The sequence below is a fragment of the Leuresthes tenuis genome, unplaced genomic scaffold, assembly GCF_036924035.1.
Source record: "Leuresthes tenuis unplaced genomic scaffold, fLeuTen1.0.hap1 SCAF_23, whole genome shotgun sequence".
NCBI lineage: Eukaryota > Metazoa > Chordata > Actinopteri > Atheriniformes > Atherinopsidae > Leuresthes > Leuresthes tenuis.
Window position 1 is genome coordinate 12,932,765 of NW_027325377.1, and position 26,960 is coordinate 12,959,724.

General features: G+C 40.8%; 1 non-coding gene and 2 pseudogenes across 1 annotated transcript; 1 reads left to right on the forward strand and 2 right to left on the reverse strand.

Annotated features, from left to right (window-relative positions):
- Nucleotides 1-7,025: 7,025 nt before the first annotated feature.
- Nucleotides 7,026-7,202, reverse strand: LOC140283447 (U2 spliceosomal RNA; annotated as a pseudogene).
- A 4,972-nt stretch (nt 7,203-12,174) lies between these two features.
- Nucleotides 12,175-12,365, forward strand: LOC140283300 (U2 spliceosomal RNA). Its single transcript, XR_011910008.1, has one exon. It is a non-coding gene; the product is annotated as a U2 spliceosomal RNA (small nuclear RNA).
- Nucleotides 12,366-22,449: 10,084 nt separating this feature from the next.
- LOC140283476 (U2 spliceosomal RNA) lies at nt 22,450-22,626 on the reverse strand (annotated as a pseudogene).
- Nucleotides 22,627-26,960: the final 4,334 nt, after the last annotated feature.

Consider the following 26,960-nt stretch of genomic DNA (forward strand, 5'->3'; position numbering starts at 1 on the left):
CCATCAAAAGAGGGAGCGGAGGTGTTCCGCCATAAGAAGGTGTGGATGTCCGACCGTAGTTGCTAAAAAGTGGGTAAGAAAAGGTTAAAATACCCGACTGTACACAATCAATAGCGGGAGCGAATGTGTTCGGCTACAAGAAGGTGTGAAAGTCCGACCATGTTTTGTAAATAGCGGGTAAGAAAAGGTGCGAATGCCCGACAATGTATGATCAAAAGAGGGAGCGGAGGTTTTCGGCTAAAAGAAGGTCTGAATGTCCAACCATAATTTGTAAAAACCGGGGAAGAAAAGGCTCGAAAGCCCGACTATACACCATCAAAAGCGGGAGCAGAGGGGTTCAGCTGCAAGAAGGTCTGAATGTCCATCAATAATTGCTAGAAAACATGAAAGAAAATTTTTGAATATCAAACCGCACATGATCATAAGTGGGAGCGGAGGTGTTTAGCTGCAAGAAGGTGTGAATGTCCACCCATAATTCCTCAAAAATGGGTAAAAAAAAAAGGTGCGAATGCCCAACCATACATCATCAAAAGCAGGACTGGATGTGTTCGGCTACAAGGTTTGAATGTCCGAGCATAGTTTGTTAAAAGCGGGTAAGAAAAGGTTCGAATGCCCGAACATACACCATCAAAAGAGGGAACGGAGGTGTTCCGCCATAAGAAGGTGTGAATGTCCGACCGTAGTTGGTAAAAAGCGGGTAAGAAAAGGTTAAAATGGCCGTCTGTACACAATCAATAGCGGGAAGGGATGTGTTCGGCTACAAGAATGCGTGAAAGTCCGACCATGTTTTGTAAAAAGCGGTTAAGAAAAGGTGTGAATGCCCGACAATGTATGATCAAAAGAGGGAGCGGAGGTTTTCGGCTGCAAGAAGGTCTGAATGTCCAACCATAATTTGTAAAAACCGGGGAAGAAAAGGCTCGGAAGCCCGACTATACACCATCAAAAGCGGGAGCAGAGGTGTTCAGCTGCAAGAAGGTCTCAATGTCCATCAATAATTGCTAAAAAACATGAAAGAAAATTTTCGAATATCAAACCGCACATGATCATATGCGGGAGAGGAGGTGTTCAGCTGCAAGAAGGTGTGAATTTCCACCCATAATTCCTGAAAAATGGGTAAAAAAAGGTGCGAATGCCCAACCATACATCATCAAAAGCAGGTGTGAATATCAGATCATAATTTGCAAAAACCTGATGAGAAATGGTGAGAATGCCCGACTATACACCATCAAATGCGGGAGCGGAGGTGTTCGGCTGTGAGTAGGTGTGAATGTCCGACCATACTTGCTGAAAAATATGACAAAGCAGTTTTCACTTGGTTTGAGTGAAGGATTTCATTTTATATAGAAATCCGAAATTGTGTAGAACTCGTAGAAATAAGTTTATTCTCGGATTCCTAAAGGTTTAGTGTTGTTCTTTGGTATACTGCAAAGTAATACTTTTTATTTTGTTGAAACCGATTCAGACATGGATAAATATCAAGGAAAAAGCAGTTTTAACTTGGTTTGAGTGAAGGAATTCATTTTATATCAAAATCCGAAATTGTGTAGAACTCGTGGAAATAAGTTTATTCTCGGATTCCTAAAGGTTTAGTGTTGGTCTTTGGTATACTGCAAAGTAATACTTTCTATTTTGTTGAAACCGATTAAGTTAAAACTGCTTTGTCCTTCATATTTATCCATGTCATAATAGCTTTAAACAAAAAAGAACGTTGTACTTTGCAGGATAGGAAAGAACAACACTAAACCTTTAGGAATCCGAGAATAATCTTCTTTTCACGAGTTCTACACAATTTCGGATTTTGATATAAAATGAATTCCTTCACTCAAACCAAGTTCTTTGTCCTTCATATTTATTCATGTCTAAATAGCTTTAAACAAAAAAGAACGTTGTACTTTGCAGGATAGGAAAGAACAACTCTAAACCTTTTCAGGAATCCGAGAATAAGCGTCGATTGACGAGTTCTACACAATTTCGGATTTTGATATAAAATGAATTCGTTCACTCAAACCAAGTTAAAACTGCTTTTGTCCTTCATATTTATCCATGTCTGAATAGGTTTCAACAAAAAAGAAAGTATTACTTTGCAGTATACCAAAGAACAACACTAAACCTTTAGGAATCCGAAAATAAGCTTCTTATCACCAGTTCTACACAATTTCGGATTTTGATATAAAATGAATTCCTTCACTCAAACCAAGTTAAAACTGCTTTGTCCTTAATATTTATCCATGTCTGAATAGGTTTCAACAAAAAAGAAAGTATTACTTTGCAGTATACCAAAGAACAACACTAAACCTTTAGGAATCCGAGAATAAGCTTCTTTTCACCAGTTCTACACAATTTTGGATTTTGATATAAAATGAATTCCTTCACTCAAACCAAGTTAAAACTGCTTTGTCCTTCATATTTATCCATGTCTGAATGGGTTTCAACAAAATAGAAAGTATTACTTTGCAGTATACCAAAGAACAACACTAAACCTTTAGGAATCCGAGAATAAGCTTCTTTTCACCAGTTCTACACAATTTTGGATTTTGATATAAAATGAATTCCTTCACTCAAACCAAGTTAAAACTGCTTTGTCCTTCATATTTATCCATGTCTGAATAGGTTTCAACAAAATAGAAAGTATTACTTTGCAGTATACCAAAGAACAACACTAAACCTTTAGGAATCCGAGAATAAACTTATTTCCACGAGTTCTACACAATTTCGGATTTTGATATAAAATGAATTCCTTCACTCAAACCAAGTGAAAACTGCTTTGTCATATTTTTCAGCAAGTATGGTCGGACATTCACACCTACTCACAGCCGAACACCTCCGCTCCCGCATTTGATGGTGTATAGTCGGGCATTCTCACCATTTCTCATCAGGTTTTTGCAAATTATGATCTGACATTCACGCCTGCTTTTGATGTTGTATGGTTGGGCATTCGCACCTTTTTTTACCCATTTTTCAGGAATTATGGGTGGACATTCACACCATCTTGCAGCTGAACACCTCCTCTCCCGCATATGATCATGTGCGGTTTGATATTCGAAAATTTTCTTTCATGTTTTCTAGCAATTATTGATGGACATTGAGACCTTCTTGCAGCTGAACACCTCTGCTCCCGCTTTTGATGGTGTATAGTCGGGCTTTCGAGCCTTTTCTTCCCCGGTTTTTACAAATTATGGTTGGACATTCAGACCTTCTTGCAGCCGAAAACCTCCGCTCCCTCTTTTGATCATACATTGTTGGGCATTCGCACCTTTTCTTAACCACTTTTTACAAACCATGGTCGGACTTTCACACCTTTTAGTAGCCAAACAACTCCGCTCCCGCTATTGATTGTGTACAGTCGGGTATTTTAACCTTTTCTTACCCGCTTTTTACCAATTATGGTGGGACATTCACACCTTCTTACAGCGGAACACCTCCGCTCCCTGTTTTGATCATTTATGGTCTGGCAATACTACCTTTTCTTACCCGTTTTTGAGTTATTATGGCTGGACATTCACAGCTTCTTGCAGCCGAACACCTCTTCTCCCGCTTTTGATGATGAATGGTCCGGCATTCTTACCTTTTCTAACACATTTTTCAGCAATTATTGTCGGTCATTCACACCTTTCTCATCAGCTTTTTACAAATTATGATCTGACATTCACACCTACTTGCAGCCGAACACCTCGGCTTCCGCTTTTGATGGTGTATATTTTGGCATTCGAACCTTTTCTTACCCGCTTTTTACAAACCATGGTCGGACTTTCATACCTTCTTTTAGCCGAACAACTCCGCTCCCGCTATTGATTGTGTAGAGTTGGGTATTTTAGCCTTTTCTTACCCGCTTTTTACCAACTATGGTCGGACATTCACACCTTCTTACAGCGGAACACCTCCGCTCCCTCTTTTGATGGTGTATGTTCTGGCATTCGAACCTTTTCTTACCCACTTTTTACAAACTATGCTCGGACATTCAAACCTTCTTGCAGTGAAACACCTCCGCTCCCTCTTTTGATTGTGTATGTTCGGTTATTCGAACCTTTTCTTACCCGCCTTTTACAAACTATGGTCGGACATTCAAACCTTCTTGTGGCCGAACACATCCACTTCTGCTTGTGATGATGTATAGTTGGGCATTCACACCTTTTCTTACCCATTTTTCAGTAATTATTGGTGGACATTCAGACCTTCTTGCAGCTGAACACCTCCGCTGCCGCTTTTGATGGTGTATAGTCGGGCTTTCGAGCCTTTTCTTCAACGGTGTTTACAAATTATGGTTGGAAATTCAGACCTTGCAGCTGAACAACTCCGCTCCCTCTTTTGATCATACATTGTCGGGCATTCGCACCTTGTCTTACCCGCTTTTTACAAACCATGGTCGGACTTTCACACCTTCTTGTAGCCGAGCAACTCCGCTCCCGCTATTGATTGTGTACAGTCCGGTTTTTTAACCTTTTCTTACCCGCTTTTTACCAACTATGGTCGGACATTCGCAGCATCTTACAGCGGAACACCTCCGCTCCCTCTTTTGATGGTGTATGTTCGGGCATTCGAACTTTTTCTTACCCGCTTTTTACAAACTATGGTTGGACATTCAAACCTTCTTGTAGCAGAACAGATCCACTTCTTCTTTTGATGATGTATGGTTGGGCATTCGCACCTTTTCTTACCCATTTTTCAGGAATTATGGGTGGATATTCACACCTACTTGCAGTCGAACAGCTCTGCTCCCGCTTTTGATTATGTTTGGTTGGATATTCGAACCTTTTCTTAACTGCTTTTTACAAACTTTGGTCGGACGTTCACACCTTCTTGCAGCCGAACACCTCCGCTTCCGCTTTTGATGGTATATATTCGGGCATTCGAACCTTTTCTTACCCACTTTTTACCAACTATGGTCGGACATTCACACCGTCTTTCAAGTGTAACACCTCCGCTCCCTCTTTTGATGGTGTATGTTCGGGCATTCGCACCTTTTCTTACCCGCTTTTTACAAACTATGGTCGTACATTCACACCGTCTTTCAAGTGTAACACCTCCGCTCCCTCTTTTGATGGTGTATGTTCGGGCATTCGCACCTTTTCTTACCCGCTTTTTACAAACTATGGTCGTACATTCAAACCTTCTTGTAGCCGAAAACCTCCTCTCCCTCTTTTGATCATACTTTGTCGGGCATTCGCACCTTTTCTTACCCGCTTTTTACAAACTATGCTCGGACATTGAAACCTTCTTGTAGCCAAACACATCCACTCCTGCTTTTGTTGATGTATGGTTGGGCATTCGAACCTACTTGTTGCCCGCTTTTCATTAATTATGGGTGGACATTCACACCTTGTCACAGCCAAACACCTCCGCTCCCTGTTTTGATCATGTATGGTTGGACATTCGCACCTTTTCTCACCCGCTTTTTGCAAACTATGGTCGGCCATTCACAGCTTCCTCTCCACCATACTTGTATGGTGGGATATTCACACCCACTTGCATCCGAAGATCTCCGCCCCCACTTTTGTTGATATTTAGTCGGTCATTCACTCCTTACCCGTTTTCTTGCCGCCAAAAACCTCTGATCTCGCTTTTGATGATGTAAGATTGGGCATTCAGACCTTGCTTTTCCTGCTTTTCACCAACTATAGATGGACATTCACACCTTCTTGCAGCCGAACACTTCCGCTCCACCTTTTAGGTTTCTATCACACCTTTTTTTTCACCGCATTTTATAGATTATGGTTGGAAATTCTCAACCACTCATCCGAAGACCTCTCCTCCCGCTTTTGTTAATATATTTGAACTTTAGTCAGACATTCACACCTACTTGTAGCCGAACACCACCTCTCTAGCTTTTGATGAGGTATGGTCCGGGATTCTTACCGTTTCTAACACATTTTTCAGCAATTATGGTAGGATATTCACACCTTCTTGCAGCTGAACACCTCCTCTCCCACTTATGATCATGTGCGGATTGATTTTCGAAAATTTTCTTTCATGTTTTCTAGCAATTAATTATGGACATTTAGACCTTCTTGCAGCTGAACACCTCCGCTCCCGCTTTTGATCATACATTGTCAGGCATTCGCACCTTGTCTTACCCGCTTTTTACAAACTTTAGTCGAACATTCACACCTTTTTGCAGCCGAACACAGTTTTTTGCAGCCGAATTTGGGCATTCGCACCTTTTCATACCCACTTTTTACCAACTATGGTCGGACATTCACACCGTCTTACAGCGGAACACCTCCGCTCCCTCTTTTGATGGTGTATGTTCGGGCATTCGAACCTTTTCTTACCCGCTTTTTACAAACTATGCTCGGACATTCAAACCTTCTTGTAGCCGAACACATCCACTCCTGCTTTTGATGATGTATGGTATGGCATTCGAACCTACTTGTTGCCCGCTTTTCATTAATTATGGGTGGACATTCACACCTTGTCGCAGCCAAACACCTCCGCTCCCTGTTTCGATCATGTATGGTTGGACATTCGCACCTTTTCTCACCCGCTTTTTGCAAACTATGGTCGGCCATTCACAGCTTCCTCTCCACCATACTTGTATGGAGGGATATTCACACCCACTTGCATCCGAAGACCTCCGCCCCCACTTTTGTTGATATTTAGTCGGTCATTCGCACCTTACCCGCTTTTGGCAAACTATGGCCTTCTTGCAGCCAAAAACCTCTGATCTCGCTTTTGATGATGTAAGGTTGGGCATTCAGACCTTGCTTCACCTGCTTTTCACCAAATATAGTCGGACATTCACACCTTCTTGCAGCCGAACCCTTCCGCTCCACCTTTTAGTTTTCTATGGGGCATTCACACCTTTATTTTCACCGCATTTTATAAAAACACCACAGGAACACCGTATTGAGGCTTTGTTCTGACCGCTCATTCGGTGTCGCGTTTCTTTCAAGCATTTCTCCTGGTTAGCCCGCACTCGGCTCGCTCCCAGAGCCGTGTTAAAGTCTACTTCGCATTCACTCTCTTTTCTCAGCAGACTAAAAGAAACTTCCATCCTGCACCGCTGTTAGCTTTTTCACAAGAGCAGAGGAGAGCGCACCGTTCCCAGCGGCACTGCAGTACCGGGTCGATGCTTGGAGTGAACGGAGCAAGCTCCTTTTTCAACTCCTATTGATAAAAATCCATTTAATATGTAGTCCTTGCATAGACATATCACATATTAAACTGATAAGTACAGATGGATTATGTGCAATTAGTAAAGAGAGTAGAGGACGATCTCTCTCGTTGGAAGTCCTTACCTATATCACTTATGGGGAGAGTTACAACCATTAAAATGATGATACTACCAAAAGTTAACTATTTGTTCTCAATGATCCCCATAAAACCATCTGCTACTTGGTTTAAGTCACTAGATTCATGCATCTCCAAATTTCTGTGGAAAAACAAACCACCACGTATTAGTTTAAAAACCCTACAGAAGACCAAGGACAGTGGTGGATTAGATTTACCTCATTTTCAGCACTATTCCTTAGCCAATAGGTTACAATATATATCAAAATGGTTTAAACCTTGTTGTTGTCACAGTTCCCAGAGACGTTGTAATCGTTGAGGATTCTATATTCACCCCCTCATTAGAGGCACGTGTTGCAGATTGATGACACTGAATCTTCTTCTCTGTTCATTGCTGGCATCATTCCCAGCATCGTAAGTGTTCGTGGCATTGTTAGCCTCTTCTTCTGGATCTTGATATCGAGCATCCTTTTGTATTTCTGGTTTGTAAGTCCTCTCTCTTCGTTCACCGGAGTCTTCGTCTCTTTGTCCTTGAGTTTGGTGATTTTTTCTTCTTTTGATGCCTTGACACAGTGTGACAGGTGATACCACATGGGAGATCCTTTAACTTGGACTGCTGTCCCTGTGCTGCGAAATGGCTGTGCTGCTCAAATGGTCTCTCCTTCATCATATACACAGTTATTTATACATCACCTTCCACCATGAAGCGTTGTCCCTTTTTGTTTCTCTCTTTGTTCTTAAAATGCTGTTATAAATGTCTAAACCAATCCATTAAACTAGATCATTTTGGCAGTAAAGCGATCTACAATGTGCTTGGTCGCAAAGCTGCTCATCTGTGGTAAACAGCTCTTCAGAAAGGCATTCTTCAATTGATTTCACTCATTTTATGTAATAATTTTGTGATTTCCTACAAAACTACACTTCTTCTCCCATCTGTCTGAGTATTTAATATTGTCTGGGTCCCGTTAAAACATGTATTTTTCCCATCTAATTCCTTGTTTGCTTTAAAACAAGTATTCCCCATTTTCTATCCCTTCAGTAGCCAACCAGTTTGTATGGAGTACACTGGAGCAACTTGACTGATCAGTAAAACACTGCTTTTGTTGTCACCGCAAGGCTTCCCCCGTCGGTTGTTTCACTGAGACACTACTGAGTAACTACAACTCAACACAGTTTATACACATAACATTCATATACATACTAACAAACAAACAAACAATAATTTATCGCAATTTTCTCATCTCTGTTTGAACGTACACCCAGGTAAATATTCCTGTAGTCTTCTCATACCGACTATGGACCCATTCATTGTTTAACTTCACTGTTTTGCAAATCCTAATTGAATATTACACATTGACATTGAACTTTACTGGATAAGCAGGTCTTCATTGCATTCAGCAGCCTATATGTGAGCATTTATGTGTAAGCTGTTCTTCTTTGCATTTATCAGCAGCAAGCAATTCTTCACTGCACATGCATATGTAAATAGTAAAACAATTCCAATGTGTTAGCGAAACCTTCTATATCACAGTGGTTTCTAAGGTCTATTTTAAGTTCTTTGCCATCAGTGAGATGACATTGTTTACAAAGTGTGTCAAATTATCACTGAAGATCTTTTCAGGAATTTCAAATCTAGAAATGAGTTATTTTACGCGTGATTTTGCTACTGAGAGTGCATCTGCTTGTGCACATGGAAATATTTCAGACCATTTGGTAAAAACCTCTGTTGTCACTGAGCAGAATCGTTTCCCTTAACATTAATTTAGTTCAATGAAATCTACAAAATAATGAAATAATGAAATCCAAACAAATATGTTGAAAAAGATACACTGGCTTAGGGAATTATCTTCGTTTTGGTCTTAGATTGCCCTGTGGAATGTATTTTGCACATATTTGACCTGCTAGACAAAACTTTATTCATTTATTTATTCTAAAAAAATGTTTTTAATAATTAGTAAAACCATATGCTGTAAAAACCTGGTTCATTATTGCTTCCATCCCTCCTGTTGAGACATGACATGGTCCGTGGCTCAATACTGCAGCATATTTAAACAAATTCTTTGGCAGTATGGTTTTCCTTCCGGTCATTCATACGAGTCTATTGTAGATGGCAATTGAATAACATCTAATAATGCTAAAATATTTGTAGTTTATACATTTAGCTGTGGATGTCAACATACCTGTTTTTCCAATGCTGTGTTAACACATGTACAGTTGAGAAGGCATACTGACTGTCAGTGTAAACGTTAACAACCTTTTTGTTATTTAATTTACAAGCTTCAGTTAAAGCTACCAATTCGACTGCTTGAACAGAGTAATTTTTTGGTAGTGGTTGTTTTAAGAAAGCTTCAGTTTCTGTTACTACTGCAAATCCTGTAGCATTTGTGCCATCAGGGTTTTTTTCCTTGATCTGTTGAATAAATATAGTTATTTCTGCATTTTCATAACGTATATCAGTTAAGTCTGGCCTGGGTAAAACACTGATGGTTATTTCTGGCTTTCCATCTGTGGGGTAGGTAGCAGTGTGGATGGATTAAGTGTAGCACATCTCTCGACAACAAGGTGTGGCTGTGAAAGAAGAACTGTTATGTAGAAGAGATGTCTGGTAAAGATATTTTGTTAAGTAACCATATCACAGCCACTGCATGAGGTACCTTAAGTGTTAATGGGTGAAATAACACCATTATTGTTGATGCCTGCACTGCCAATGGCTTCTGGCCATTGATTCAAAAGTACGATCTCGTCCCTTTTTCCCCCTTTCAGTGGACACTGGCCCCTAATTACCGCAATTCAGCAGGGGGTCTTTCATTAGGAGTACTGGACTCCCCCGTGCACGGTTTCAGCTCCGACCCTGGACAGCGGAAAAAACGTTGAGATCTGGTTTGAGGACCCAATTGTTGAGAAAAGTCTCTCAATGAGACTCAGAGTTGCTGGAGTCAGTTAATGCAAAGGTTTAATCATGCAGCAAGTTCAAGAATGTGTGTGTGTATGGGTGTATGTGTGCGAACGTGTGTGAGTTTGTGTGTGTGAGAGTTTAAAGAACCTGTTATCCACAGGCAGGCCTTAACTAGTATGGCACGGGTCCAGCCTGTCTCATCTTTTTTGGAAGATCCAGCGCTCGGCCGTAACCCTTCTGTCTGTTTGGACTCTCACATACATTCGGTTAATCATAGAAAAACGAGAACAAAACTTTTTAGCCCCTTAAATTCATAAAACAGACATGGTGCAGTTATTTCCATTCTAGAAAATAAGAGTAATCACCACCATTCCTATAAATTCTGGATATTCTAACAATCTGAATCTTTTTTAAATGTTCGATGAAGCCCTTTGCTGTTCTGTTTAGAGACTCAGCTGATCATAAACCAAGTTTTGCTCTTCAACCAAGCTTCTAAACTCTTCACCTTTTTCATTTCTCAGTTAGTATTCACTTTAAAACTGATTAAAAGAAAAATTAAATGAATGCCTATCAACAAATGTGGGATCTAAACTCTAGTGCTTCCTCTAAAATAATTTCCTTTCTCAATTCAGAAATGTGTGTGTGTAAGTCACAACACCCGTGACACCAAAACGGCTTTCTTTTCTCTCTTTTCTCTACACTCTGCACTGTGAGCACACAAAACAAATCAGAAAGGCTTTTTTCTCTCTTTTCTACATTATGGACTGTGGGGACACAAAACCGCTCTCTCTTTTTTTTTTTTTTGATTGTGTGCCAGGGCGTTGTCTCACGTATTAGATTATGCTTAAGATACGAATGAGTTTATCAGTCACATCAGAATCCATACATACTGATCCTCCCGTAATAAAATGGTCGGATCTTATCAAACACACTTTGTTTCTTGTGACAAGTCAGCGAAACAGCGTATACACGTCAAGACACTGAATCAAGTTTGCCACAAGAACTCATAAGTTTGGCAGTATTGCTCTGCCGTCAGCAATCATACACCCATTTTATTTTCATGAGACATGTGCAGGCACCTGTTCATCTACTGTTCTATCACTATGAATTAGTTTATCTATTATCAATAAGGATACTTCTACAACTACTATCAAAGTATGTCCGGACTTCTTATGTTGTCAGTTGCTATATATGAATAAGTGGGTTGCTACTGAAAAGCATTAAGCATGTCACACAGCCCAAACATATAACATTTCAGGACACACCACACAGTTAACAACCACAGTGAAGCGTGTCAAAGCCCAAACATGTAACATTCAACAGGACACTTACACAACACATTCAAATCAAACAGTCAGACAACATACAAGAACCTATACCCCAGCCGGCATTGCTCCCTGCCTTTTTTCCTACAACTCACTATGTGTGCGCACACCTTTATTCACAAACTCTTCAACTTATACTCTTTTACCGAAGCTGCTACAGCTCGATTGGCCAAATACCCTTAGATCCTATTTCGGTGAATTTGACATCTGCCTTGCATGTAACAGATTAGCGGTTTAGCAGTTTTAATTTAGTTTGAGTGAAGGAATTCATTTTATAGCAAAATCCGAAATCGTGAAGAACTCATGGAAGTAAGCTTATTCTCGGATTCCTGAATCTTTAGATTTGCTCTTTCTTTTACTGCAAAGTACAACGTTGAGCAGCACTAATGAGTTGTTTCTATTTTTGGCAGGCTTTACCTTTGCGGATGAAGCCCTTTCTGTCTGTGCAAAAGAAATCTTGTTACTGTGCAGAGTGACTTCTCTGAGTAGAGTCACCTTACTTGTTGCGACTGTGCCAATGTTCGAAGCTGGAGTGCAAAGTTGTTGCTTGAATGGTGCTCGCTGGAGCGTGCGGTAGTGTAAAGTTATACCATTTAAAAGGGCTGAAGAGTGCTCAGTGCAGCGGGTGGGCCGAGGTGCAAAGTGACACTATGGCCATAAAAAGAACACCGCTACAAGTGCGCATTGTGCCAGGAAGGGCCCTCGGACGTGAACCAGCGGACAGTTATCGCTTCTCGGCCTTTTGGCTAAGATCAAGTGTAGTATCTGTTCTTATTAGTTTAATGTCTGATGTGTCCTCTATGCGAGGACTACATATTAAATGGATTTGTATCAATAGGAGTTGAAAAAGGAGCTTGCTCCGTTCACTCCAAGCATCGACCCGGTACTGTAGTGCCCCTGGGAACGGTGCGCTCTCCTCTGCTCTTGTGAAAAAGCAAACAGCGGTGCAGGATGGAAGTTTCAGGGAGCCCAAGATGAAACTTTCTTTTAGTCTGCTGAGAAAAGAGAGTGAATGCGAAGTAGACTTTAACACGGTTCTGGGAGCGAGCCGAGTGCGGGCTAACCAGGAGAATTGCTTGAAAGAAACGCGACACCGAATGAGCGGTCAGAACAAAGCCTCAATACGGTGTTCCTGTGGTGTTTTTATAAAATGCGGTGAAAAAAAAGGTGTGAATGCCCCATAGAAAACTAAAAGGTGGAGCGGAAGTGTTCGGCTGCAAGAAGGTGTGAATGTCCGACTATATTTGGTGAAAAGCAGGTGAAGCAAGGTCTGAATGCCCAACCTTACATCATCAAAAGCGAGATCAGAGGTTTTTGGCTGCAAGAAGGCCATAGTTTGCCAAAAGTGGGTAAGGTGCGAATGACCGACTAAATATCAACAAAAGTGGGGGCGGAGGTCTTCGGATGCAAGTGGGTGTGAATATCCCACCATAGAAGTATGGTGGAGAGGAAGCTGTGAATGGCCGACCATAGTTTGCAAAAAGCGGGTGAGAAAAGGTGCGAATGTCCAACCATACATGATCGTTTTGATTTTTGAGGGAGCGGAGGTGTTTGGCTGCGACAAGGTGTGAATGTCCACCCATAATTAATGAAAAGCGGGCAACAAGTAGGTTCGAATGCCCAACCATACATCATCAAAAGCAGGAGTGGATGTGTTCGGCTACAAGAAGGTTTGAATGTCCGAGCATAGTTTGTAAAAAGCGGGTAAGAAAAGGTTCTAATGCCTGAACATACATCATCAAAAGCAGGACTGGATGTGTTCGGCTACAAGAAGGTTTGAATGTCCGACCATAGTTGGTAAAAAGTGGGTATGAAAAGGTTCGAATGCCCAAAATCGGCTGAAAAAAACTGTGTTCGGCTGCAAAAAGGTGTGAATGTTTGACTAAAGTTTGTAAGACAAGGTTCGAATGCCTGACAATGTATGATCAAAAGCGGGAGCGGAGGTATTCAGCTGCAAGAAGGTCTAAATGTCCATCATTAATTGCTAGAAAACATGAAAGAAAATTTTCGAAAATCAATCTGCATATGATCATAAGTGGGAGAGGAGGTGTTCAGCTGGAAGAAGGTGTGAATGTCCTACCATAATTGCTGAAAAATGTGTTAGAAACGGTAGGAATGCCGGACCATACATCATCAAAAGCTAGAGAGGTGGTGTTCGGCTGCAAGTAGGTGTGAATGTCTGACTAAAGTTCAAATATATTAACAAAAGCGGGAGGAGAGGTCTTCGGATGAGTGGTTGAGAATTTCCAACCATAATCTATAAAATGCGGTGAAAAAAAAGGTGTGATAGAAACCTAAAAGGTGGAGCGGAAGTGTTCGGCTGCAAGAAGGTGTGAATGTCCGTCTATAGTTGGTGAAAAGCAGGAAAAGCAAGGTCTGAATGCCCAATCTTACATCATCAAAAGCGAGATCAGAGGTGTTTGGCTGCAAGAAAACGGGTAAGGTGTGAATGACCGACTAAATATCAACAAAAGTGGGGGCGGAGGTCTTCGGATGCAAGTGGGTGTGAATATCCCACCATACAAGTATGGTGGAGAGGAAGCTGTGAATGTCCGACCATGGTTTGTAAAACGCGGGTAAGACAAGGTGCGAATGTCCGACAATGTATGATCAAAAGAGGGAGCGGAGGTGTTCGGCTGCAAGGTCTGAATTTCCAACCATAATTTGTAAACACCGTTGAAGAAAAGCCTCGAAAGCCCGACTATACACCATCAAAAGCGGGAGCAGAGGTGTTCAGCTGCAAGAAGGTCTGAATGTCCACCAATAATTACTGAAAAATGGGTAAGAAAAGGTGTGAATGCCCAACTATACATCATCAAAAGCAGAAGTGGATGTGTTCGGCCACATTAAGGTTTGAATGTCCGACCATAGTTTGTAAAAGGCGGGTAAGAAAAGGTTTGAATGCCCGAACATACACAATCAAAAGAGGGAGCGGAGGTGTTTCGCTGCAAGAAGGTGTGAATGTCCGAGCATAGTTTGTAAAAAGTGGGTAAGAAAAGGTTCGAATGCCAGAATATACACCATCAAAAGCGGAAGCCGAGGTGTTCGGCTGCAAGTAGGTCTGAATGTCCACCCATAATTAATGAAAAGCGGGCAACAAGTAGGTTCGAATGCCCAACCATACATCAACAAAAGCAGGAGTGGATGTGTTTGGCTACAAGAGGGTTTGAATGTCCGAGCATAGTTTGTAGAAAGCGGGTAAGAAAAGGTGCGAATGCCCGACAATGTATGATCAAAAGAGGGAGTGGAGGTTTTCGGCTACAAGAAGGTTTGAATGTCCAACCATAGTTTGTAAAAAGCGGGTAAGAAAAGGTGCGAATGCCCGAACATACACCATCAAAAGAGGGAGCGGAGGTGTTCCGCTGTAAGATGGTGCGAATGTCCGACCATAGTTGGTAAAAAGCGGGTAAGAAAAGGTTCGAATGCCTGAATATATACCATCAAAAGCGGAAACGGAGGTGTTCGGCTGCAAGAAGGTGTGAACGTCCGACCAAAGTTTGTAAAAAGCAGTTAAGAAAAGGTTCGAATATCCAACCAAACATAATCAAAAGTGGGAGCAGAGCTGTTCGACTGCAAATAGGTGTGAATGTCCACCCATAATTCCTGAAAAATGGGTAAGAAAAGGTGCGAATGCCCAACCATACATCATCAAAAGAAGAAGTGGATGTGTTCTGCTACAAGAAGGTTTGAATGTCCGACCATAGTTTGTAAAAAGTGGGTAAGAAAAAGTTCGAATGCCCGAACATACACCATCAAAAGAGGGAGCGGAGGTGTTCCGCTGTAAGACGGTGTGAAAGTCGGACCATAATTGGTAAAAAGCGGGTAAGAAAAGGTTAAAATACCCAACTGTACACAATCAATAGCGGGAGCGGAGTTGTTCGGCTACAAGAAGGTGTGAAAGTCCGACCATGGTTTGTAAAACGCGGGTAAGACAAGGTGCGAATGCCCGACAATGTATGATCAAAAGAGGGAGCGGAGGTGTTCGGCTGCAAGGTCTGATTTTCCAACCATAATTTGTAAACACCGTTGAAGAAAAGCCTCGAAAGCCCGACTATACACCATCAAAAGCGGGAGCAGAGGGGTTCAGCTGCAAGAAGGTCTGAATGTCCACCAATAATTACTGAAAAATGGGTAAGAAAAGGTGTGAATGCCCAACTATACATCATCAAAAGCAGAAGTGGATGTGTTCGGCCACAAGAAGGTTTGAATGTCCGACCATAGTTTGTAAAAAGCGGGTAAGAAAAGGTTCGAATGCCCGAACATACACAATCAAAAGAGGGAGCGGAGGTGTTTCGCTGCAAGAAGGTGTGAATGTCCGAGCATAGTTTGTAAAAAGTGGGTAAGAAAAGGTTCGAATGCCAAAATATACACCATCAAAAACGGAAGCCGAGGTGTTCGGCTGCAAGTAGGTGTGAATGTCAGATCATAATTTGCAAAAAGCTGATGAGAAAGGTGTGAATGACCGACAATAATTACTGAAAAATGTGTTAGAAGAGGTAAGAATGCCGGACTATTCATCATCAAAAGCAGAGAAGAGGTGTTCGGATGCAAGAAGCTGTGAATGTCCAGCCATAATTACTCAAAAACGGGTAAGAAAAGGTAGTATTGCCAGACCATAAATGATCAAAACAGGGAGCGGAGGTGTTCCGCTGTAAGAAGGTGTGAATGTCCGACCATAATTGGTAAAAAGCGGGTAAGAAAAGGTTAAAATACCCGACTGTACACAATCAATAGCGGGAGCGGAGTTGTTTGGCTACTAAAAGGTGTGAAAGTCCGACCATACATCCTCAAAAGCAGAACTGGATGTGTTCGGCAACAAGAAGGTTTGAATGTCCGACCATAGTTTGTAAAAAGCGGGTAAGAAAAGGTTCGAATGCCCAAACATACACCATCAATAGAGGGAGCGGAGGTGTTCCGCCATAAGAAGGTGTGAATGTCCGACCATAATTTGTAAAAACCGGGGAAGAAAAGGCTTGAAAGCCCGACTATACACCATCAAAAGCGGGAGCAGAGGGGTTCAGCTGCAAGAAGGTCTGAAATGTCCATCAATAATTGCTAGAAAACATGAAAGAAAATTTTCGAATATCAAACCGCACATGATCATAAGTGGGAGCGGAGGTGTTTAGCTGCAAGAAGGTGTGAATGTCCACCCATAATTCCTCAAAAATGGGTAAAAAAAAAGGTGCGAATGCCCAACCATACATCATCAAAAGCAGGTGTGAATGTCAGATCATAATTTGCAAAAACCTGATGAGAAATGGTGAGAATGCCCGACTATACACCATCAAATGCGGGAGCGGAGGTTTTCGGCTGTGAGTAGGTGTGAATGTCCGACCATACTTGCTGAAAAATATGACAAAGCAGTTTTCACTTGGTTTGAGTGAAAGAATTCATTTTATATCAAAATCCGAAATTGTGTAGAACTCGTGGAAATAAGTTTATTCTCGGATTCCTAAAGGTTTAGTGTTGTTCTTTGGTATACTGCAAAGTAATACTTTCTATTTTGTTGAAACCGATTAAGTTAAAACTGCTTTGTCCTTCATATTTATCCATGTCATAATAGCTTTAAACAAAAAAGAACGTTGTACTTTGCAGGATAGGAAAGAACAACACTAAACCTTTAGGAATCCGAGAATAATCTTCTTTTCACGAGTTCTACACAATTTCGGATTTTGATATAAAATGAATTCCTTCACTCAAACCAAGTTAAAACTGCTTTGTCCTTCATATTTATTCATGTCTAAATAGCTTTAAACAAAAAAGAACGTTGTACTTTGCAGGATAGGAAAGAACAACTCTAAACCTTTTCAGGAATCCGAGAATAAGCTTCTTATCACCAGTTCTACACAATTTCGGATTTTGATATAAAATTAATTCCTTCACTCAAACCAAGTTAAAACTGCTTTGTCCTTCATATTTATCCATGTCTGAATAGGTTTCAATAAAAAAGAAAGTATTAATTTGCAGCATACCAAAGAACAACACTAAACCTTTAGGAATCCGAGAATAAGCTTCTTATCACCAGTTCTACACAATTTCGGATTTTGATATAAAATGAATTCCTTCACTCAAACCAAGTTAAAACTGCTTTGTCCTTAATATTTATCCATGTCTGAATAGGTTTCAACAAAAAAGAAAGTATTACTTTGCAGTATACCAAAGAACAACACTAAACCTTTAGGAGTCCGAGAATAAGCTTCTTATCGCCAGTTCTACACAATTTCGGATTTTGATATAAAATGAATTCCTTCACTCAAACCAAGTTAAAACTGCTTTGTCCTTCATATTTATCCATGTCTGAATAGGTTTCAACAAAAAAGAAAGTATTACTTTGCAGTATACCAAAGAACAACACTAAAACTTTAGGAATCCGAGAATAAGCTTCTTATCACCAGTTCTACACAATTTCGGATTTTGATATAAAATGAATTCCTTCACTCAAACCAAGTTAAAACTGCTTTGTCCTTCATATTTATCCATGTCTGAATTGGTTTCAACAAAATAGAAAGTATTACTTTGCAGTATACCAAAGAACAACACTAAACCTTTAGGAATCCGAGAATAAGCTTCTTTTCACCAGTTCTACACAATTTTGGATTTTGATATAAAATGAATTCCTTCACTCAAACCAAGTTAAAACTGCTTTGTCCTTCATATTTATCCATGTCTGAATCGGTTTCAACAAAATAGAAAGTATTACTTTGCAGTATACCAAAGAACAACACTAAACCTTTAGGAATCCGAGAATAAACTTATTTCCACGAGTTCTACACAATTTCGGATTTTGATATAAAATGAATTCCTTCACTCAAACCAAGTTAAAACTGCTTTGTCCTTCATATTTATCCATGTCTGAATCGGTTTCAAAAAATAGAAAGTATTACTTTGCAGTATACCAAAGAACAACACTAAACCTTTAGGAATCCGAGAATAAACTTATTTCCACGAGTTCTACACAATTTCGGATTTTGATATAAAATGAATTCCTTCACTCAAACCAAGTGAAAACTGCTTTGTCATATTTTTCAGCAAGTATGGTCGGACATTCACACCTACTCACAGCCGAACACCTCCGCTCCCGCATTTGATGGTGTATAGTCGGGCATTCTCACCATTTCTCATCAGGTTTTTGCAAATTATGATGACATTCACACCTGCTTTTGATGTTGTATGGTTGGGCATTCGCACCTTTTTTTACCCATTTTTCAGGAATTATGGGTGGACATTCACACCATCTTACAGCTGAACACCTCCTCTCCCGCATATGATCATGTGCGGTTTGATATTCGAAAAATTTTCTTTCATGTTTTCTAGCAATTAGTGATGGACATTGAGACCTTCTTGCAGCTGAACACCTCTGCTCCCGCTTTTGATGGTGTATAGTTGGGCTTTCGAGCCTTTTCTTCCCCGGTTTTTACAAATTATCGTTGGACATTCAGACCTTCTTGCAGCCGAAAACCTCCGCTCCCTCTTTTGATGGTGTAGGTTCGGGCATTCGAACCTTTTCTTACCCGCTTTTTACAAACTATGCTCGGACATTCAAACCTTCTTGTAGCCGAACACATCCAGTCCTGCTTTTGATGATGTATGGTTGGGCATTCGCACCTTTTTTTTTTACCCATGTTTAAGGAATTATGGGTGGACATTCACACCTTCTTGCAGCTGAACACCTCCTCTCCTACTTATGATCATGTGCGGTTGGATATTCGAACATTTTTTTTCATGTTTTCTAGCAATTATTGATGGACATTCAGACCTTCTTGCAGCTGAACACCTCCGCTCCCGCTTTTGATGGTGTATAGTCGGGCTTCCGAGCCTTTTCTTCCCCGGTTTTTACAAATTATGGTTGGACATTTAGACCTTCTTGCAGCCGAAAACCTCCGTTCCCTCTTTTGATCATACATTGTCCGGCATTCGCACCTTTTCTTACCCGCTTTTTACAAACCATGGTCGGACTTTCACACCTTTTAGTAGCCAAACAACTCCGCTCCCGCTATTGATTGTGTACAATCTGGTATTTTAACCTTTTCTTACCCGCTTTTTACCAATTATGGTGGGACATTCACACCTTCTTACAGCGGAACACCTCCGCTCCCTGTTTTGATCATTTATGGTCTGGCAATACTACCTTTTCTTACCCGTTTTTGAGTTATTATGGCTGGACATTCACAGCTTCTTGCAGCCGAACACCTCTTCTCCCGCTTTTGATGTAGAATGGTCCGGCATTCTTACCTTTTCTAACACATTTTTCAGCAATTATTGTCGGTCATTCACACCTTTCTCATCAGCTTTTTACAAATTATGATCTGACATTCACACCTACTTGCAGCCGAACACCTCGGCTTCCGCTTTTGATGGTGTATATTTTGGCATTCGAACCTTTTCTTACCCGCTTTTTACAAACCATGGTCGGACTTTCATACCTTCTTTTAGCCGAACAACTCCGCTCCCGCTATTGATTGTGTAGAGTTGGGTATTTTAGCCTTTTCTTACCCGCTTTTTACCAACTATGGTCGGACATTCACACCTTCTTACAGCGGAACACCTCCGCTCCCTCTTTTGATGGTGTATGTTCTGGCATTCGAACCTTTTCTTACCCACTTTTTACAAACTATGCTCGGACATTCACACCTTCTTGCAGTGAAACACCTCCGCTCCCTCTTTTGATTGTGTATGTTCGGGCATTCGAACCTTTTCTTACCCGCCTTTTACAAACTATGGTCGGACATTCAAACCTTCTTGTGGCCGAACACATCCACTTCTGCTTGTGATGATGTATAGTTGGGCATTCACACCTTTTCTTACCCATTTTTCAGTAATTATTGGTGGACATTCAGACCTTCTTGCAGCTGAAAACCTCCGCTCCCGCTTTTGATGGTGTATAGTCGGGCTTTCGAGCCTTTTCTTCAACGGTGTTTACAAATTATGGTTGGAAATTCAGACTTTGCAGCCGAACAACTCCGCTCCCTCTTTTGATCATACATTGTCGGGCATTCGCACCTTGTCTTACCCGCTTTTTACAAACCATGGTCGGACTTTCACACCTTCTTGTAGCCGAACAACTCCGCTCCCGCTATTGATTGTGTACAGTCCGGTTTTTTAACCTTTTCTTACCCGCTTTTTACCAACTATGGTCGGACATTCGCAGCATCTTACAGCGGAACACCTCCGCTCCCTCTTTTGATGGTGTATGTTCGGGCATTCGAACTTTTTCTTACCCGCTTTTTACAAACTATGGTTGGACATTCAAACCTTCTTGTAGCAGAACACATCCACTTCTTCTTTTGATGATGTATGGTTGGGCATTCGCACCTTTTCTTACCCATTTTTCAGGAATTATGGGTGGATATTCACACCTACTTGCAGTCGAACAGCTCTGCTCCCACTTTTGATTATGTTTGGTTGGATATTCGAACCTTTTCTTAACTGCTTTTTACAAACTTTGGTCGGACGTTCACACCTTCTTGCAGCCGAACACCTCCGCTTCCGCTTTTGATGGTATATATTCGGGCATTCGAACCTTTTCTTACCCACTTTTTACCAACTATGGTCGGACATTCACACCGTCTTTCAAGTGTAACACCTCCGCTCCCTCTTTTGATGGTGTATGTTCGGGCATTCGCACCTTTTCTTACCCGCTTTTTACAAACTATGGTCGTACATTCAAACCTTCTTGTAGCCGAAAACCTCCACTCCCTCTTTTGATCATACTTTGTCGGGCATTCGCACCTTTTCTTACCCGCTTTTTACAAACTATGATCGGACATTCAAACCTTCTTGTAGCCAAACACATCCACTCCTGCTTTTGTTGATGTATGGTTGGGCATTCGAACCTACTTGTTGCCCGCTTTTCATTAATTATGGGTGGACATTCACACCTTGTCACAGCCAAACACCTCCGCTCCCTGTTTTGATCATGTATGGTTGGACATTCGCACCTTTTCTCACCCGCTTTTTGCAAACTATGGTCGGCCAATCACAGCTTCCTCTCCACCATACATGTATGGTGGGATATTCACACCCACTTGCATCCGAAGATCTCCGCCCCCACTTTTGTTGATATTTAGTCGAACATTCACACCTTTTTGCAGCCGAACACAGTTTTTTGCAGCCGAATTTGGGCATTCGCACCTTTTCATACCCACTTTTTACCAACTATGGTCGGACATTCACACCGTCTTACAGCGGAACACCTCCGCTCCCTCTTTTGATGGTGTATGTTCGGGCATTCGAACCTTTTCTTACCCGCTTTTTACAAACTATGCTCGGACATTCAAACCTTCTTGTAGCCGAACACATCCACTCCTGCTTTTGATGATGTATGGTATGGCATTCGAACCTACTTGTTGCCCACTTTTCATTAATTATGGGTGGACATTCACACCTTGTCGCAGCCAAATACCTCCGCTCCCTGTTTCGATCATGTATGGTTGGACATTCGCACCTTTTCTCACCCGCTTTTTGCAAACTATGGTCGGCCATTCACAGCTTCCTCTCCACCATACTTGTATGGTGGGATATTCACACCCACTTGCATCCGAAGACCTCCGCCCCCACTTTTGTTGATATTTAGTCGGTCATTCGCACCTTACCCGCTTTTGGCAAACTATGGCCTTCTTGCAGCCAAAAACCTCTGATCTCGCTTTTGATGATGTAAGGTTGGGCATTCAGACCTTGCTTCACCTGCTTTTCACCAAATATAGTCGGACATTCACACCTTCTTGCAGCCGAACACTTCCGCTCCACCTTTTAGTTTTCTATGGGGCATTCACACCTTTATTTTCACCGCATTTTATAAAAACACCACAGGAACACCGTATTGAGGCTTTGTTCTGACCGCTCATTCGGTGTCGCGTTTCTTTCAAGCATTTCTCCTGGTTAGCCCGCACTCGGCTCGCTCCCAGAGCCGTGTTAAAGTCTACTTCGCATTCACTCTCTTTTCTCAGCAGACTAAAAGAAACTTCCATCCTGCACCGCTGTTAGCTTTTTCACAAGAGCAGAGGAGAGCGCACCGTTCCCAGCGGCACTGCAGTACCGGGTCGATGCTTGGAGTGAACGGAGCAAGCTCCTTTTTCAACTCCTATTGATAAAAATCCATTTAATATGTAGTCCTTGCATAGACAAATCACATATTAAACTGATAAGTACAGATGGATTATGTGCAATTAGTAAAGAGAGTAGAGGACGATCTCTCTCGTTGGAAGTCCTTACCTATATCACTTATGGGGAGAGTTACAACCATTAAAATGATGATACTACCAAAAGTTAACTATTTGTTCTCAATGATCCCCATAAAACCATCTGCTACTTGGTTTAAGTCACTAGATTCATGCATCTCCAAATTTCTGTGGAAAAACAAACCACCACGTATTAGTTTAAAAACCCTACAGAAGACCAAGGACAGTGGTGGATTAGATTTACCTCATTTTCAGCACTATTCCTTAGCCAATAGGTTACAATATATATCAAAATGGTTTAAACCTTGTTGTTGTCACAGTTCCCAGAGACGTTGTAATCGTTGAGGATTCTATATTCACCCCCTCATTAGAGGCACGTGTTGCAGATTGATGACACTGAATCTTCTTCTCTGTTCATTGCTGGCATCATTCCCAGCATCGTAAGTGTTTTTGGCATTGTTAGCCTCTTCTTCTGGATCTTGATATCGAGCATCCTTTTGTATTTCTGGTTTGTAAGTCCTCTCTCTTCGTTCACCGGAGTCTTCGTCTCTTTGTCCTTGAGTTTGGTGATTTTTTCTTCTTTTGATGCCTTGACACAGTGTGACAGGTGATACCACATGGGAGATCCTTTAACTTGGACTGCTGTCCCTGTGCTGCGAAATGGCTGTGCTGCTCAAATGGTCTCTCCTTCATCATATACACAGTTATTTATACATCACCTTCCACCATGAAGCGTTGTCCCTTTTTGTTTCTCTCTTTGTTCTTAAAATGCTGTTATGCATGTCTAAACCAATCCATTAAACTAGATCATTTTGGCAGTAAAGCGATCTACAATGTGCTTGGTCGCAAAGCTGCTCATCTGTGGTAAACAGCTCTTCAGAAAGGCATTCTTCAATTGATTTCACTAATTTTATGTAATAATTTTGTGATTTCCTACAAAACTACACTTCTTCTCCCATCTGTCTGCGTATTTAATATTGTCTGGGTCCCGTTAAAACATGTATTTTTCCCATCTAATTCCTTGTTTGCTTTAAAACAAGTATTCCCCATTTTCTATCCCTTCAGTAGCCAACCAGTTTGTATGGAGTACACTGGAGCAACTTGACTGATCAGTAAAACACTGCTTTTGTTGTCACCGCAAGGCTTCCCCCGTCGGTTGTTTCACTGAGACACTACTGAGTAACTACAACTCAACACAGTTTATACACATAACATTCATATACATACTAACAAACAAACAAACAATAATTTATCGCAATTTTCTCATCTCTGTTTGAACGTACACCCAGGTAAATATTCCTGTAGTCTTCTCATACCGACTATGGACCCATTCATTGTTTAACTTCACTGTTTTGCAAATCCTAATTGAATATTACACATTGACATTGAACTTTACTGGATAAGCAGGTCTTCATTGCATTCAGCAGCCTATATGTGAGCATTTATGTGTAAGCTGTTCTTCTTTGCATTTATCAGCAGCAAGCAATTCTTCACTGCACATGCATATGTAAATAGTAAAACAATTCCAATGTGTTAGCGAAACCTTCTATATCAAAGTGGTTTCTAAGGTCTATTTTAAGTTCTTTGCCATCAGTGAAATGACATTGTTTACAAAGTGTGTCAAATTATCACTGAAGATCTTTTCAGGAATTTCAAATCTAGAAATGAGTTATTTTACGCGTGATTTTGCTACTGAGAGTGCATCTGCTTGTGCATATGGAAATATTTCAGACCATTTGGTAAAAACCTCTGTTGTCACTGAGCAGAATTGTTTCCCTTAACATTAATTTAGTTCAATGAAATCTACAAAATAATGAAATAATGAAATCCAAACAAATATGTTGAAAAAGATACACTGGCTTAGGGAATTATCTTCGTTTTGGTCTTAGATTGCCCTGTGGAATGTATTTTGCACATATTTGACCTGCTAGACAAAACTTTATTCATTTATTTATTCTAAAAAAATGTTTTTAATAATTAGTAAAACCATATGCTGTAAAAACCTGGTTCATTATTGCTTCCATCCCTCCTGTTGAGACATGACATGGTCCGTGGCTCAATACTGCAGCATATTTAAACAAATTCTTTGGCAGTATGGTTTTCCTTCCGGTCATTCATACGAGTCTATTGTAGATGGCAATTGAATAACATCTAATAATGCTAAAATATTTGTAGTTTATACATTTAGCTGTGGATGTCAACATACCTGTTTTTCCAATGCTGTGTTAACACATGTACAGTTGAGAAGGCATACTGACTGTCAGTGTAAACGTTAACAACCTTTTTGTTATTTAATTTACAAGCTTCAGTTAAAGCTACCAAATACGACTGCTTGAATAGAGTAATTTTTTGGTAGTGGTTGTTTTAAGAAAACTTCAGTTTCTGTTACTACTGCAAATCCTGTAGCATTTGTGCCATCAGGGTTTTTTTCCTTGATCTGTTGAATAAATATAGTTATTTCTGCATTTTCATAATGTATATCAGTTAAGTCTGGCCTGGGTAAAACACTGATGGTTATTTCTGACATGCAATCATGAGGCTTTCCATCTGTGGGGTAGGTAGCAGTGTGGATGGATTAAGTGTAGCACATCTCTCGACAACAAGGTGTGGCTGTGAAAGAAGAACTGTTATGTAGGAGAGATGTCTGGTAAAGATATTTTGTTAAGTAACCATATCACAGCCACTGCATGAGGTACCTTAAGTGTTAATGGGTGAAATAACACCATTATTGTTGATGCCTGCACTGCCAATGGCTTCTGGCCATTGATTCAAAAGTACGATCTCGTCCCTTTTTCCCCCTTTCAGTGGACACTGGCCCCTAATTACCGCAATTCAGCAGGGGGTCTTTCATTAGGAGTACTGGAATCCCCCGTGCACGGTTTCAGCTCCGACCCTGGACAGCGGAAAAAACGTTGAGATCTGGTTTGAGGACCCAATTGTTGAGAAAAGTCTCTCAATGAGACTCAGAGTTGCTGGAGTCAGTTAATGCAAAGGTTTAATCTTGCAGCAAGTTCAAGAATGTGTGTGTGTATGGGTGTATGTGTGCGAACGTGTGTGAGTTTGTGTGTGTGAGAGTTTAAAGAACCTGTTATCCACAGGCAGGCCTTAACTAGTATGGTACGGGTCCAGCCTGTCTCATCTTTTTTGGAAGGTCCAGCGCTCGGCCGTAACCCTTCTGTCTGTTTGGACTCTCACATACATTCGGTTAATCATAGAAAAACGAGAACAAAACTTTTTAGCCCCTTAAATTCATAAAACAGACATGGTGCAGTTATTTCCATTCTAGAAAATAAGAGTAATCACCACCATTCCTATAAATTCTGGATATTCTAACAATCTGAATCTTTTTTAAATGTTCGATGAAGCCCTTTGCTGTTCTGTTTAGAGACTCAGCTGATCATAAACCAAGTTTTGCTCTTGAACCAAGCTTCTAAACTCTTCACCTTTTTCATTTCTCAGTTAGTATTCACTTTAAAACTGATTAAAAGAAAAATTAAATGAATGCCTATCAACAAATGTGGGATCTAAACTCTAGTGCTTCCTCTAAAATAATTTCCTTTCTCAATTCAGAAATGTGTGTGTGTAAGTCACAACACCCGTGACACCAAAACGGCTTTCTTTTCTCTCTTTTCTCTACACTCTGCACTGTGAGCACACAAAACAAATCAGAAAGGCTTTTTTCTCTCTTTTCTACATTATGGACTGTGGGGACACAAAACCGCTCTCTCTTTTTTTTTTTTTTGATTGTGTGCCAGGGCGTTGTCTCACGTATTAGATTATGCTTAAGATACGAATGAGTTTATCAGTCACATCAGAATCCATACATACTGATCCTCCCGTAATAAAATGGTCGGATCTTATCAAACACACTTTGTTTCTTGTGACAAGTCAGCGAAACAGCGTATACACGTCAAGACACTGAATCAAGTTTGCCACAAGAACTCATAAGTTTGGCAGTATTGCTCTGCCGTCAGCAATCATACACCCATTTTATTTTCATGAGACATGTGCAGGCACCTGTTCATCTACTGTTCTATCACTATGAATTAGTTTATCTATTATCAATAAGGATACTTCTACAACTACTATCAAAGTATGTCCGGACTTCTTATGTTGTCAGTTGCTATATATGAATAAGTGGGTTGCTACTGAAAAGCATTAAGCATGTCACACAGCCCAAACATATAACATTTCAGGACACACCACACAGTTAACAACCACAGTGAAGCGTGTCAAAGCCCAAACATGTAACATTCAACAGGACACTTACACAACACATTCAAATCAAACAGTCAGACAACATACAAGAACCTATACCCCAGCCGGCATTGCTCC